This window comes from Dipodomys merriami, unplaced genomic scaffold (assembly GCF_024711535.1).
Source record: "Dipodomys merriami isolate MVZ:Mamm:240054 unplaced genomic scaffold, mDipMer1.0.p SCAF_337, whole genome shotgun sequence".
Lineage (NCBI taxonomy): Eukaryota > Metazoa > Chordata > Mammalia > Rodentia > Heteromyidae > Dipodomys > Dipodomys merriami.
The window spans coordinates 20,967-26,789 of NW_027204904.1; the positions used below are offsets into that span (position 1 = coordinate 20,967).

General features: G+C 42.2%; 1 long non-coding RNA gene across 1 annotated transcript; it reads right to left on the reverse strand.

Annotated features, from left to right (window-relative positions):
• Nucleotides 1-2,424: 2,424 nt before the first annotated feature.
• LOC138803190 (uncharacterized) lies at nucleotides 2,425-4,823 on the reverse strand. Its single transcript, XR_011364892.1, has 4 exons — nucleotides 4,761-4,823; nucleotides 4,269-4,460; nucleotides 3,527-3,569; nucleotides 2,425-2,586 (listed from the first exon to the last, which is right to left on the reverse strand). It is a non-coding gene; the product is annotated as an uncharacterized lncRNA (long non-coding RNA).
• Nucleotides 4,824-5,823: the final 1,000 nt, after the last annotated feature.

The window sequence follows — 5,823 nt, forward strand, 5'->3', positions numbered from 1 at the left end:
GAAACCACCCATGCTCATGGATTGGGAGGAATAACACCATGAAAATGGCAATACTGCCAAAGGTTATATCCAAATTCAATGTGATACCTACCAATATCCCAATCTCACTCTTCAATGAAATAGAAGTAATCCAAAAATACATATGGAACAATTGAAAACCCAAATAACACTGAGGTTTTTTTAGTGATTCTCATTTTGTATTAACACTTTGATTCTAGAAAGTAATCTACGGATTTTAACTTTCTTCCCTCCCTTTGGATAAAGCTCAAAAAACCCTGCCTCTAACTCCCAAGACACTTAACTCTTAGGTCTGGACAATTGTTCTTAGATAGTGGATTACTTAATTGTATTTTGAACGCATAAAACATGCATATAGAAATCTCACATTTTGATCTCATGAGAAAACAGCCTTTACTCCACTCTCAGATTTATTTCCTGAAATGCATTTTTAAAGAGAATATGTTTTCATTTTTAGATGAAAGGCTTATAGGAAACTATTTTCATAACCTGGCTCCTCCTCCTGCACCTCAACACCTAAAACACAAATTTCAAAACGCATTTAAAAGAAACAATACAAAAACCAAACACTGGGAATGCTCAGATGCAGAACATTTTACAAAACCCAGAATATAACTCTGCTGTCTGAGGGAGGGGCTCTCTGAATAAATTAACAAACAAACCCAAAAGAGCATCCAGGAGTATCGGATGGGAGTGTCCCTGGCTGCTACTCCATGGACAAGGAGCATGGAATGGCTTCCTAAGCCTGCTGGCGAATGCGTGGGGGAAAGTTTCCTTGCCAGTCTGAGTACAAAAGTTGGCATCACCCTGCTTGGGCCTGTCTTTTTTGTCTTTTCCCCACAGCAGAACAAAATCAACCCCTCCTTCACGGCTGATAAATACTGTACAAACTGATCCACAGAGTGGCATCTGTTCAGTCTGCACTCCTTCCTAGGTGGGTGGACCTTGTCCCGTAGTATGCGTGTACTCCCAGGGGCTGATCCTCATGGACCCGGCCCAAGGGACAGGGGGGTGCTAGATGTGAGTCAGTGGCACTGTGTTATTCATGCAGCAGCTGCCAGGTTGCTGCCCTAGCCCAACAACAGGTGCACCCTGATCTTCTTCCACAGTCCCAGGCGAGGGGTGCTCACAACGGCCCTAGGTGGGCAGGCTTCCAGTAGGATCCTACTTCACCAGAGGGACCAGCATGCCTGATTAAGTGGCTGCAGCCTGAATTAATTATTAATGATTTAATTGTTTAATGGAGCAGTATTTTTGCCAGTTGTGAGGCTTGAACTCTGAGCCTGGGCACTGTCCCTAAGCTCTTCAGCTCAAGACCAGTGCTCTACCACTTGAGCCATAATGCCACTTCCAGCTTTATCTGCTTATGTAGTGCTGAGGAATTGAACCCAGGGCCTCATGCATGCAAAGCGAGCACTCTACCACTGAGCCACCTTCTCAGCCCTGGAGCAGTTTTAAAGAAAATGATTCACATTACTGTATGATATTATTGGAGAGTAACTTTTCTTCCATATGTGCCCAAAGCACAATGAAATGTAAACAGATTTGAACTCACGGTTGGAAGAGTATCCTACATACCACTATAAGTATTGTGACATTTGTCCAAATTGACAGAACAGCTTTCTAGGACCTCTAACCTGCTATTTCATAGACCTTTTGTAGCCACCTTATTTCCCCATACAGGCATGGCCTGGCTTCCTTGCCGCTCCCTGTGCATTTAACAGTTCAGTAATATGCAGTAGGCTCTCTTGTACAGCACCCTGTCACTCTGTTATCCCCCCACAGAACACGTATGCACAATGCTTCAGATTGTAGGCTTAAAAAACATAATTAGGATTCATGAATACTAGATTATATAAAAAACACTAACATTTTAATAAAGTTAGAAAAATAGAATGAGCATTTTATAACCATCAGGACAAAAAAAATACAGGTTTTCCCAGGAATGGGGGAAGGAATCTCTAAATCTAGATTGGCTTCTAAGTTGCCTTCAGAAAAAATTCTGCCTCAGAGTCCTAAAAGGGATTTACTTCCTCATTAAAGACAGGGTTTTCTTCCTGAGTCCAAGGAGGGACAGATTCTAATTTCTCAATTGGAAACTGGATCCCCTTCAGGAGGACAGATTGGTCAGGATATTCTGTGAGGAAAGATTCCCTTTCCTCAACTGAATCTAGATTTTGGACCTCACTTATTGGTTTTCCTGAAGATACACTGGGGTCATTTTCCATTAGCATACATTTACACTGCATACCAAGACATGTCTTTTTTACTTGTTTGGAGCTAATCTAGGTGGATTATCAACATCAATGGAAGATATTCTGGATCATCTTCTTCCTTGGCAGTAAGTGCAGCTACTCCTGCTTCACATGTGGGGTTCAGAACCAGTGGGATGTCCACAGGACTCAAAACCTGCTTGGGCCTTTCTATATATTAAAAAAACGCCCTCTATGTTCACATGCCTTCTGGAGATCAGTAATGTTTTCTGATCTCCATGAGTCATCATAAACGACATCACTGATGGGTTCTTTATCTGGAGAACTGCAGGAGCTGCTCTACTGTGATACAAACCTGAGAATGGAAATAGGTACAGGAGTCTTAGAACTCAAGAAGTTAAGGTGTGACAAACTTTCATGAGAATCTAATGGGGGAAGCTGTAGAACTTGAGTTTGGACTGAACACTGATGAGAAGTTAGCATGTTTCTAATGAGTGGCTACTTCCACGTTCCTTCAAAGGAGAACAGATATTACCTGGCAAAGAATATCCATAAAAGGATATTTTGCCAAGCTGGGGAGTACTAAGGGCTCTATGCCCATCCTGCCCATGCCTAAAGACCCAAGTTCCATCCATATTCACCAGCTCTGAGGTTTCTATACAAGGACTTCTTCCATTTTTTCTTGGTCTCATGGGCCATGCGTTCTTCTAGCTGGTCCAGAAGAATATGTAAGCAGAAGAGCAAGTCTAAAGAGGGCATCTTGAGCTTGACATACTGTGTAAGTTCTTTCAGGGTGTCATGGTTCTTGTTCTCATAGAAATCATCAAGGTAGAAGTCCATCCACATAGGGAAGATGGAACAAACTAGGCTATGGGCAGATTGGTGACAAGGAAAATGAGAGCCTTTCCTCCCCATCCTGAGCTTTGTACTATAGCCTCTTTCTGGCGGGACTTGCATGTTGTAGGAAGAGACTCCTGCAAGCAGGATGCTCCTCACAACCCACTTCTAGAAATTTCTCAAATATAATCATCTAAAATTCTCCCTATGTTAGGAGGAGAAGGTTGTTTCCCCTCTTGATCTGACTTGCTATACATACCCCCCTCGTCATCCATGAGAGTCCAAAACCACAACCACACCCACACTGTGTAATCTGCTATCCACTGAAGTGCCAAGCCTCAACCCCCTGGTGAAAATCACAACTGGTGTGCAAAGAAGGAAGTTGACTTTGATTCAGACACCTCAAAGATACCCAGTTTTCAAAGACAGAACTTCTCTTTGTGTCAACGTCCACTTACTTCTTCATCTTGTTCATCTTCCTCCCAGTTACGGTAGAAGGATCTGTACCAATGGGAGGAGAGAAGGAAGTTAACTCTATGCTTCTCCTTTTCTGAACTAACAGGACAGACATGGGACTGGTTAAGTCACATATGGTAATGTAAACATAACAGACAAAAAGTAGAGATATGTCTACACAATTTCATGGAAATTCTGTGAGGATGCTTATCAGCATTTGTCCAAATAAAGTCCCATGGCTCATGCCTCTAATCCTACTAATCAGGAGGGTGAGATCTAAGGATCACAGTTTGAACCCAGTCTAGTTTGTAAAATTCTAAAGACACTTATCTTCAATTAACCAGCCAAAGGCCAGACCTGGTATTGGAGCTTAAATGGTAGAGTGATATGAACAGAACAGCACTCAGGCCCCAAGTTCAAGTTCCATTCTTTCTTCCATCTATATTCCTTCAAAGGCCTCCAAGATAGTGATTTCCTAGGTGAGGGTGGATGTTGGGTGACACTGGCTCATTCCTTTAATCCTAGTCTCTCAGCAAGCAAACTGTTAAGGCTCCACTAGCTTCTGAGGAAAATGAAATGTTCTGGCAGGCCACTCGTAAGGAGTTATCCAGGGAGTGCACTTCTTTGTCTCAAGCCAAGCTCCTGTGATAAAACCCCATTGAAACAGTCTCAGAGAGGTACCAAGTATTCCAATAATCTGCCAGGGGGTCTCATCAGTCCTGGATTTGAATGAGGAACACTCACTTTTTAAACAATATCCAGCAACTGCTCCATTGTCTCCCACTCTCTATAGTGGCGGTGGAAGTTTCCAACATAGAAGAGATCACCTTTCTGGTAGGCAGGGATCAGGTCCATTACCAGCATTTCCAACAAGCCTGAGTCCAAGCTCCATATATTATAAGGCACATTCAGGATTTGAGCAGACTCATTGTCACACTAAGGTGGTAAAAAGAATGAATCTTTGAAACATGGAAATGGGAGTACACTTCAAAATGAGTAATAGAGTAATAGGATTGAAAAGTACACAGTAAATATTTTATCAATATACCCATATAAAAACACAAGAAGAAGCCTGTACTGTGGGCTAGAATGAGATTAAATAGGTTTCCTGTCATAGTTACACCTGACCTGAGTTGACTTGTGATTCCCTTTATTTCTTCTTATAAAAAGGCCTGAGACATTGGATTCATGGTTTGGCACTGATCCAATGTCTGCAGTATCGAGTGAGGCACTCACCCCTCTCATGCCTGGGACCTGATTCTCTTGAACTTTGAAAGCAATACAGGAATGTCTTTCTTGTTTCTGAGCCACAGGCCAAGTGAGCTGGCTAGAGCTGACTGTAAGTTACAGTTGCCTGGGTCTCAGAGTTCCATATTCTATTCCATTGTGAGGGAAGTAGTGTCATCTCTCAGAGCCCAATGATCTAAGCTGCTTACTCACATAAGACCATCCCAAAGAAAAACGGGAGGCTGAAATTTCCCCTCCCACATCACTCTATACAAATGTGGACATTGTCAAATCCCAACATCCTCAGGTAGGCCTAGGAACCAGCATGGTCTCAGCCTCAAGGAAGCTTTCCTAGGTGAGATCCATGCCTTATTCCTTATTTTTCACTATTCCTCTTGTTCTGCAAAAATCATTTTGCCTCTTAGGGCCCTCTCAGCCTGCCATGTGCTTTTTGCATCCACTTCCTAGGACACTGTTTGGTTCATGTTTCCTAATCTTTTGTTTGCTCTTGAAGCCCCTGTGTGCTGTAATCTGCCCAAAAGACAAATACTTAGAGGTGGGAACAATCATAAAAATATTGAAAAAAATTTACACATATAGTCAGACATTTTTACACGTGTACATTTTTTTAAGATAAAAGACTATTTTTGATATTTTTGTCATATTTTATGACAGAGGGGAAGGGGAGAAGGGAAGAGGTGCTGCATTGTCTTCTCATAATTCAATGATTATTTTTTTTGAATGGGTGTCCAGTCGTGGGGCCTGAACTCTGGGCCTGGGCGCTGTCTCTCAGCTCTTCAGCTCAAGGCTAGCAATCTATCACTTGAGGCACAGCGCCACTTCTGGATTTTTTCTTTTTTTGCTTACGTGGTGCTGAGGAATTGAACACAGGGCGTCATGCATGTAAGACAAGCACTCTACCACTGAGCCACCTTCCCAGTCCCTCAATGATTATTATTTAAAACTATAGTTGAAGGAATGTAAGATTTAAAGATAAAAACCGTGCTCCTGTTCTTTTTATAAGCTAGTTGTTCATAAAGTATTCCTCACTAAAGTCTTGTCACCTGTGTCT